Genomic DNA, 10474 nt, shown 5'->3' on the forward strand with positions numbered 1-10474 from the left:
TGTGTGTGTGTGTGTGGTGGGCGGGACCGCCTGCTTTTCCAGAGGTAGACGGAATTTCCAGCCACCCACGAGCGGCCCCCTCTTTCTGCAAACCTCCTGAGCCCAGGTTTTTCCATGTTTACCTCGCCCACCCAAGTCTCCGAAGTTCCACAGTGAAGTCTGGGCCACGCCAGCCCAGAGCGCTGCGGTTGCTTGAAAGGTAGGGAGGAGTAGGCAAGCTCCGGGCTTCGGGGGAAGCCGCGTGGCCAGGCAGCGCCTTGGCAGCCTCCAGGCCCGGCCACCGCAATGGGCAGGTGCGCGCCCCACGCAGAGGGTGAGCGGGAGGCTGAGCACCACGCCGCACTGCAGGAAGGACTCCCTCAGGCCACCTCCGCGACCACCCGTGGCGGGCCCTGGAGTTCCTCCACGGTCAGCCTCGGCAAGACCCTTGCCCACGCCGGCGTCTAGAGCGCATGCATTGTGGGGGCTTAGCCAGGAGCATCCTCGGCCGCTGGACTCCCTGGGCTACAACGCCCGGCACGGAGAATAAGCCATAGGGCCCCGGCGAGTTGTGGGGTTTGGGTGTGCGGGGAGAGAAGACCCTAAGCCCGGGGCCTGCGTCTCTGCGCAGCCTTCTCATGCCTCATTCACCCTCCCAGAGCTGCGCGGCCGGTTCACTCTGACATTTCCGCCAACTTAGTCATCGGCTGTCCTCGGGGTTCTGAGCTTTCGACACCAAGGACGCACCAGGGAAATGGCTAACAGACTGACTAGGAGAGCGCGAGCAGTTGCTGCCCAAACCCGAACTACCGAAAGTTTACTCCCCTTGAGGACGGAATGAAGGCGGGTGAAAGGAAACGCAGCGGAGCTGGAGGAGGAGGGGGCTGGCAGAGCAAGTCTTCCACCCCCACGGCCCACCCAGAAGGCTCTGCCAGTTAAACAGCGAGCAGGTGTCAGGCAGACATCCCTGGAGCTGACTCCGAGCCTTCCCGCTCTGACTATGCGCTGCGGACAACCTAAAAACGTCTACCCTTTAAGACATAAATTATGAAAACCCCATCTTTTCCCACGGATCCCAGCTGCCATTACCTCCGAGGACTCGCCTCCCTTCTCCCCGGCCTTCGCCTGCCTCTGCAGGGCCGAGACCTTTTGCATTTGAACTTCCCGCACTGTTTGCCGCTTTTCGCCGGAGCGCGGAGGAGGTGGAAGCCCAGCTATTCTCTGGGAGCGTGCACTCCAGCCCCAGAGTAGTGAGGAGGATCGCGGGCTCTGGGCTCATAACTGAGGGGGCGGAGGTAGGGGCCAAAAAACTAAGAATTTTATCTTTTAAAAAGTATGTTCGAGTCGGCGCTCTACACACGGATGGGATGGGAAAACGTAGCCGGGGCGGGATCTCAGCGGCCAGCGAGAAGAGCCGCAGCGCCCCCTGGAGGCACGGGCCAAGCACTACGTGACGCGGGCGCCGCGGGCCGTCACTCACGCGGCAGGCGGGTGTGAGCGCAGGCCGCCGGCGTCCACTCTGGTGGCTGGAACCTTTCACCTCCACCTGAGCCCGTTTGCAGCGGAGGAGAAGTCGTGTGCGCCTCAGGGATGCTGGGGAGAGGGCCTGGGCCTGTCATCAGGGCCAGTAAGCCACTCTAACCCCACCATTTGGGCCTTGGTGAGCGTTCCATGCAGTGGCCCCCCTAGTGACTCCTCTCCTGGCAGACGCATTATTGGACTTACAACGCCGCTCGCAGCGGCTTTGACTTCTGAAAGGCAGGGAAAGACACTAGTTCTGACCCCAGCGCAGGGAATTCTCGGCGGTCCGGTGCCGATGTGCTCAGATATCAGCTTCGGACATTGTCCCCGCGGGCAGGGCAGAGAGGTTTTTCAAGGAACTGCATTCGGATAACCTGCCCCACTCTCCACGCCTTACCCCTCGCCCTACCTCAGCATTTGAAGCCCTGTCGGGAAAGGATTCCTTGGCGAGCGGCGCTCTCCTTAGACCTGAGAGCGGGGAAGAGAAGGGGCTCGAGGCGCGCGGATCGCTTGGGAGCCAGCCCGCGGCTGGCGGGCCTGAGGACCACCCGCCGCCTCCAGCTGTCCCTGGGCCCAGCCACCTCCTGACTTGGGCCTGGCCCGAGGAGGCCGAAGATCGGGACAGGGGTTTAGCTACGTGGCCATAACCGGGGTGGGCAAGCCTGGGGGCGACCCTCTAGTGAGCGCGGGCCCTGTTGGAGTTTGGCTTTCCCGGGTGAGGTCTTCAGCCGCCGCAGTAACAAAGCTCAGAGCCAGCTCGAGGCCGCCGGCGACCCGTCAGCCTCCCGCGAGGTCTCCCGGGCCTGAGCCCGCAGCAGCCCGGGTTCTGAGCCCGCAGCAGCCCGGGTTGGGTCCGGCACGTGCTTGGCGCGGGCGGGACCTCGCGGCTCCAGGGAGCGCGGCTCCTGAGGGTGTGGACGCGGGCTCCCAGGATGCACGCCCACGCGCCGCGTTTTCGCCTTCAGTGCAGCTCGTGGAACGGGTCTCCAGTTTGCCTCGCCAGAGAGAGCCAGGTCAACTCCGATGCTTTTGTGACATAGGACAGCTTCGAATTCCAGGTGCTTTTCTAACGAAGCCCGCTGGTGTCACTGACAAGGAAGATCGGGTTTACAAAAGGCAGGCAGCGGACCACAAGACCTAGGTGCCTCCCAGGAGGGAGAGCCCAGTGAATGGCTCTCTGGGGCAGTTCACCTGCCCAACGTGGGACTGTCCCAGCCCTCGCCCTTCGAAAGACTCATCCTCAGAGAAGACTAGGGCAGAGTCTGCCAACTCATTTTTATTAGGCTTTCACTAAAAACAACGACAACAACAACAAACAAACAAAAAACTTGACAATGCTTAAAAATAGGGAAAATTCAAAAGAAAATCTTGATTTCCAGTGAGCTCTCATTCCTACACGGCTGTGGACAAGCTGGAGCTGAGCAGCTCTGCTCTCCGTACTGTGCGGTCTGTTTTTGAAATGTCGGGCCTTGAGTTTTCAATTCCCACTGCAGAGGTGGTTTCTCTGGGACGCTGGGATCCGTCCAGAGTTACCGCCCAGAGCGGCACTTCTTAAAGCGTGGTCCAATAGCATCAGCGACGTCTGGAACTTGTTAGAAATGCAGATTCTTGGCCCCATTTACTATCGGATACTCTGAGAGTGGGCCCCGCGAACTGTGAACAAGCTCTCCAGGTGATTCCAGAGCACTCTAAGTTTGCGAGCTACTGACCTAGACAAATTGACATTTGGGGATAATCTTGGGTGGGCACCATTTATCTTTTCGGCTGTCTTCCTCTTCCCCCTTTTATTTCCCATCAGAGAATGCATGTGAAAACGACTTCTTAGAGTAGCCAATTCACTCTTTCTCTCATTCGTTCATTCGCTCACTCTCGTTCGTCTGACTTTACCGAGGCACCTCCCAAATATTTGGAGACGTGCTGAGGATCCCCAGGTGAACAAGACGGGACCCCTCCCTTCAAGGAGTCTGGTCAGGAAGTAAGAGAGAGAGAGACGAGAGTGAGGGAGGGAAGGAGGGAGAGAGAGAGACAGAGAGACAGAGAGCGCAGTAAGGGTGACTTTTGTGGTCAGTTGTTTGCTTGTTTGTTTATTATTAGAATCTAATACTAGATTCGATCTGATTTCAGAAAATACCCCTGTTAGGGACCGAACAAGAAGCATCGCACCTCATCTTAAAATTTTATGACCCTTCCCTACCCTTGACTTTCTTCTCGCCCAGGCTTATGTTATTCTCTGCCTATTTTCACCACATTCTAGGGATTCCGTGTGCCTGCTGCATCCACTTCCAACTGGACGTAAACTGCTCACACCCTCCCTGCCCTCCCTGCACTGAGTCAGAGTGCGTGACAGGGGTGGGGGGGTTGAGGGAGTGTCAAAATCCTCGGACGTGTTTGGACTGGGGCTCGAGCCTGTGTGCCCTTGCATTTCTCTGAAGCTGCTCTGGACACTCTTAGAACAACGGAAACTGACATGGTCGTCCTCACCGACTCTGCGCCGCGGGCTCCCACCCGCTCCCATCTCGCGTCCTGCTGCTCAGAACTGCCCAGCTTCCGGAGGTCAGGTGTACCTGGGCTGTGACCCTTGACCTGCGAATTTGTCACCTAAAGACTGGACCCAATACCTTTACCTTTCCCTTGGAAGTACCTGGGCTGTGACCCTTGACCTGCGAATTTGTCACCTAAAGACTGGACCCAATACCTTTACCTTTCCCTTGGAAGTACAAGAATTGTCTATTTTTCCCCCTCCCAGAGTATCTAAAAATCGGAATGAAACTCATGCTTTCTAGTTTTCTAAAGCCAAAAAAAACCTCCCTTAAGCTTTCATTTTGCACTTTCTCTCCAGAATCTGTCCTCAGCCATGTAAAGAGCCACCTCCCGTAGACCATTTTCTGGTTGTGGGCAACAAGAGCAGTAGAGGCACTTTGCCTTGAAGGCAGAGGAGAGTTTCTCAAAGATCAGGTCTAACTAGAAGCCATTGTCATCCAGTTTCAGATTCAGAGAAAAAGTTTCATTATAGTGAGCCAGAGCAGGGAAGCTACTGGAAACACATACAAAAAAAATTGAATTTTCATATCGACCTTAGTCATAAATTGTATAAAAGTACTCAGCTCCGCTTTGACAAAGAGTTGGAATTTTAATATGACCTTTTCTTACGGGGATTTTCAAAATATAAAATGTATAATGGTCAGGAACATGATAATCTCTTTACAACCTGCGATCATATTTCTTAACAGGATTTTGCTTTCCAGTGCAGATGGTTTGACATAATAACATTCAAAACAGCCAGTACTCAGGAAATGCCAAGGCCAATATTTGAATGCAGATACAAGTTTTAACAAAGGAAAATGCATATTCCTGTAGTTGTTTGCCTGTGAATATTCCCCCAGAGGATTAATACACTATTCTTGAATCTAATCCAAGTCAGCAAACTCTAAAAATTCTGTGAGGTGCCAACTCATAAGGCACATAGAATTCCTTGTCACCGAATATATTTGTGTGTCTATTATGTACTAGGTACCAGGCAAATGCGTTATTGTTTGAGACCCTGAACTTTCATCCTGACTTGGGGGTGGGGCAAGGGCAAGGAAGGTGGGATTTTAAGGTTGTTTTCTTCTGGTTTTGTTAAATTGTTAAAGCATTTGTACTTAATAGCAATCTTTAAAACATTTATTGAACTCCGTTACATTTTTAGGTCAGTTTTACAAGTCAAGGAGAGAAAATTGGTGTTTAAGCCAGCTCATTTATTGGAAAATGAATGCCAGCACTGGCTTAACTTTTGGCTTTCCAACTGGAAGACCTTAATATCATGACAACATTTTACAATAATGTTATTTCCACCATGCCAGGTGATAATTTAGCTGTAGATTTCTTATGATTGGTGACCATAGCTCACTCAAGCCCTTTTTCACCCCTTGACTCTGTAGATAGCCACAGAAAGAAAGAAAGAAAAAAAAAAAACCATCAAAAAACGTTTTTCCTCTGGCAGCCTCACTGGAGGGAGGAGTAAAGGAAAGGAAGTAGCAGACACCTAGGCTGGCTCCATCTTCACTCTTCCTTGGGAGAGCTTGGGGCAGGACCAGCTCAGATCCAGTTGGCTTTAGAGAATCCAGGTCTTACAAGTAATGATGAGCTCTATTACCCTTGCCTCTTGGCCTAAACACAGATAACTTCAATGGGTCTGGAGACACACAGATATAAGAAGCTGAGAGGCCCCATTCTACTCTTGCCCCATGTACTGTGTCATAATGCCTGGTCACATTGCATGTCTTGGCCACATACTTCATTTCACAGTGCCTAACCCCTCTTCTCATGTCCTCTCCCTCTACCTCCCCAGCCATGCTTGGCAAGTGGGCCTACCTCCAGGAATCAGACAGGGTGGATGCTATAATGTCAGGACACCAGGCAGCAGCATTTCTAACACGTGTTAGACCACAGTTGCCTTTCCCTTTCCCTGGAAAAGTACACAAAGTGCAAGTTGTCTCCCAGGCTGTGAGGCACACAGCCAATGCCCTGTGTGGTGGGCCCACCCAGGCTCAGGAGAGTGTGGAAGAGAACACGAGTGTGTCATATGGGTGTGTTCACCATTCCTGTTCCCCTCTGTCTCATCCTTGACCACATTCTCTTGACAGGCCATATGGCCTGGGAGTGACCTGGAATATATTAAGAGCATTGGCTTGTAGAACCCTTGCAGAGCAAGGGGACAATGGCAGAGTGGGATTTTAGACTTGTTAATTCATTTAACACATATTTATTGAGGATGTTTAGTATGTTAGGCCTTGTGGTAGGTGCTGGGGATGCAACAGTGAATAAGAAGCTACTGTCTAGTGCAGAAACAGACAAGTAAGTAGGCAATTATGATATAGTATGAATCAGAAAACTTGAATCCAAAGTCCCAAGTTAATAGTTAATTACCTTGAGCAAGTCATGCCACTTGTGGGAGCCTCAGTTTCTAAATCTGCCAATTAAGGATATTCTGAGGGCTAAATGACATGGATGCATATCAATGCTATCAGTAGTTATGATTCTTTCTTACCCATTCACATGAACTGACCTCATCAGCACAAAATTATTCCTTCCACTCCTCCAAGGACTTGGAGTGGAGACCAAGGGGAAGAAATCTGACCCAGTGCCAGTATCTAGTGGTCAAGAGTACAGAAATTAAATTGCTGTAACAAGACTTTCTAGAGAAAAAGTTATCTGCCTTTTATCAAGAAAAAAATGTCTACATTTTCACTGTTTGTTGATAAATAGGAATACTGTACTGTGCATTTCATTTTGTTGTACTCTTTTTTTTTAAAATTGCAATTAGAGAATACATGGAGTAGATCTGTGATGAATAGGCTTTTTTAGGCTTAAAAGCTATTATTATGGATGTTATTCTACAAGGAAATGATGCAATTAATATGGGGATGTCATTGATATAGCAGGTCTTAAGGGAAAGGAAATGGTATCAGTTAGAATACAGCTGAGCTTTGATATCAGAAAATCCCAAATAACATGGGTTTAAACAATAGAGAAGTTAATTTATCTCTCACATAAACATAGGCCAGCCAGAGTCAGCATGGTGGCTAGCTCCTTGATTATCAGGTACTTTAGCTCCTCCTATCTTGTTCCACCAATTTCAAAAAGTGACTTGTACCTTACAGTCCAAGATGGCTGCATTCCAGCCAGCAGCAAGAAAGGAAGGCATGAAGAAGGGCAAGTCCCCTCATTTTAAGAAGACTCCACAGAAATCAAAACCTAGTCACATAGCCATACTCAGCTGCAAGGGAGGCTGGAGACTATAGTCTTTACTCTGATGGCCATATGCCCCGCTGAAATTCGAGCTTCTATTACTAAAGGAGAGGAAAATATATATTGGGGATGACCAGTCTCTGCCATAGGATATCTAACCCTGGTGCTTCATTCTTTGTGTATATTATCGTATATGTGTTGGTACCATAATTACTGTCATTGGTTCTGGATAGTGTTCACTGTTCCCTTTGCTGCTTTTATGGTTTTAAGCATTATATGCAGTGGCAGGATTCTGTTTTGGAACCCCTTAGCATGTTGCCACTACTTACTCACTCTTAGTTGTGGCTCCTGGTATGTGACTTTCTGCTCAGAGTGAGGAGGTGTGAACAAAGAAGGTGGGTGGGGTGGAGAGTCCAGAGGTGTCAGGAGCCTGCCTGGGGACAATCTTGTTGTGGATTGCGGAGAACACCTCTGGTACCATCTGGCGGTGTTCCCTTTGTGGAATGGGTCCCGGGGTGCCAGGCAGAAAACAAGAGTGGGTCTTCAGCAGGAGAATTTCATTTTTTCCCTTGGAACATGGGATGAAAAATGAGAGAACATATTAGAGGAAAAGTGGAAGCTCTGGATTCTTCCTAGCCTTCTAACCATGTCAAGCAGGCTTGGGGGCAACTGCAGAAACTAGGATCTGCCTTTTTATAGCTTTGGCAGCCAGAGGCTGCAGCAAAAATGTGCAGCTCAGGTTGCCCTGAGGGGTGGAGTCAAAACTACAAGCAGACCCCCCACACAGCGGAGAAGGCCCTGCTCAGCTAGAGCCCAAGGACAGTCTCCCAAGAAGATAAGCGTAGAGAGACTTAATTACCATTTAAAGTTGTCCTGGCCTGACTTCTCTGCCTGGTAAACTTTGTTTTTGAGCCTCATCCTGTGTTAATATTTACAGGCTCAATTCTTCCCTCCAAGCTTAGGAGGATATTTAGCAACACACATAATCTTCCAGGTGTAGATGGTGAGGGATGGGAAGAGCCTGTGGATCCCCAGTCTCACCTGGGGTACCCCTTCAGGCTGCTGCTTGGCTTGGAGCAAGTCTGAGCATGGAGGTTACAAGCAAAGTGTTAATGTCGATGTGTGGGGAAAGGATTCTTTCCCTGTAGAAACATCTGGAGTGACACTGAGGACATACTTACACACATTTACACCAGCCCCAGGGGATTCCCATGCGTGAGAGAACTGCCTAGATAGTTCCTATTACACATTTATTTCCTTAAAGGAGGTATTTTATATCCTACCCTGTAATTCAATTCCTTTGGCTCCCCACCCTACTAAAAAGGAAAAGAACATACAGTCCAAACAATTTTTAAAACCAAGTTTTTTCCCTCCAAATAGTAAATGTGCACAAGTTTGTGCAGCTTTTACACACATCTGTAAGCTATGACTTGTTTATACCAGCTCTTACAATATTTTAAAAATAAAGTATAATGTTTTTCAGTCTGTATACAATAGCATTTTCTTTTATCAACCCCCCACATACAAATGTATTTCCCCCCTTTAGGGTGTAATTAAATGTCTAAATTGTAGTGTATACAATTGATATAAAGGGAAGACATGTATGCTTTACAGCAGACATACCCAAAGGATGTAAGATACTAATGTTGATTCTTTAAAATACAGTAACTAATAACCTGTAGAGTTAGAGAAGTCCACCTAAGTTGGTCCAACCCTATTCAATGTGCTGGGGTTAGAGAATTTAGGATGATGGAATGAGAAAGCATTTTAGAGACAATATAATCCAGTTCTGTCATTTTACCTAATGTGGCCACAGAAGCTAAGTAAGGAAAGTAATTTTTCTCAAGCTGACTTTTCCACAGCCCAGAGCTGGGACTCCTGATTTTAAAGAAGACTCTTTCTGTAATACTTCACAATCTCATCCAAATTGAAGCTGGAATTTCCCTCCAGGAAAAGATGTTGACTTGATCCCAGCAGCCCGTTCGTTGTGCTGTATCAAGAGCCAGGAGTACCAGAGCTCTACTCTCAGCTGTCCTCCAAGATTTAGCTTTTCCAAGTGTAGTTGGAGGACCAGTAGCTTTGGCCTCACCTGGGGGCTGGTTAGGAATGCAGTCAGAACACCTGAATGAGAATCTGCATTTTTAACCAGATCCCTAGGTGATTTGCCTCTACTGCCAGATTATTTCCTGAAAGATTTGTTTAATCATTTTCCTCAGATGCATTAAGAACCTGTAATGGCTTCCTATTGCTTATCTGTTCCTACACAAACATTTTAAAAGTCCAGTCTCAATCTATCTACTATATCCGGGGAGTACAGTTTCTCTGGTTATATACTAGACTTTATAGGTGGATCTGGGAACTTAGATATTTAAAGATCTCCCCAGGTGACTGACGTTCAATAGGTCCTTAAATTGGTTGTTTGAGAAAAGTTGATCCAAAGTGTTGCTTTGGAATAACTTAAGACTAGATAGACCTTGGAAACCAGCAAGCACTTCATGCTTCCTTGTTTTTCTCAGATGTCAAATTACAAAGGCTGTTTTTCTACTGATTACATTTTCTCTCTTCTTTCTTTTCCTTTTATTGGCTTCTCACTTGCTCCCAATTTGAGAAGATTACTTGATCCCCACATTTCCTCTTCCATTTCCTCCTGTTAATCATTATTATTAATAGGAGCCAACAATCTAGAGGCCTATTAGACCATTCTGTGATCCAGTCATTGGGTTTATCTGGCTGCCCTATCTGATGATCTCCAGGACCGATTTGGCCGATCTGATTAGCAAAGTGAGAGTTTCCATCTACCTCATCTTTCCATTAAAGTCTTCCTTGAAGTCATGCTTTGGTCAAAGGAGCAACATTCCCAGAGTGAGTCAAAGCTAAATGAATGAACTCCATTTTTCAGAATAAAAGAAAGCCTTTAATCAGGGTTCCTAGCTCTGAACTTACACTAACAGATTTCAGAAAAGGGGATTGTTGTGTATAGTAGAATATAATCTAGTTTACTATTATCATTTTTGTTCTGATGGGTTCCATTCCTACCAGGCAATGACTTAGGGTGGGGCCAGTCAACAAAGTTTTTTGTGCCTGTTAAAGGCTATTAGCAAAACTCTCCTGCCTGTTCACTGTCACCTCAATACAACAGTGATGTTATCCACTGAGTGTCTAGGCCTACACTGACCACAGCAGAGGCTGGGCCATTATTTGATCAAAAACTTTCTCCTCTTTCTCTCTCTCTCTCTCTTTTTTT

The 10474-nt window shown here is 48.1% G+C and overlaps 1 long non-coding RNA gene across 1 annotated transcript in view; it reads right to left on the reverse strand.

Moving 5' to 3' along the window:
* Positions 1–6593: 6593 nt before the first annotated feature.
* The window catches only part of LOC120595462 (uncharacterized), a 4361-nt gene continuing 480 nt past the window's right edge, over positions 6594–10474 (reverse strand). The window contains exons 2-3 of the long non-coding RNA XR_005650833.1: positions 7564–7798; positions 6594–6632 (exon numbers count right to left, since the gene is read on the reverse strand). This is a non-coding gene — a long non-coding RNA (uncharacterized LOC120595462). The remainder of the gene's footprint in view (positions 6633–7563; positions 7799–10474) is intronic.

The sequence above is a fragment of the Pteropus medius genome, unplaced genomic scaffold (assembly GCF_902729225.1).
Source record: "Pteropus medius unplaced genomic scaffold, Ma_sr-lr_union100, whole genome shotgun sequence".
Classification (NCBI taxonomy): domain Eukaryota; kingdom Metazoa; phylum Chordata; class Mammalia; order Chiroptera; family Pteropodidae; genus Pteropus; species Pteropus medius.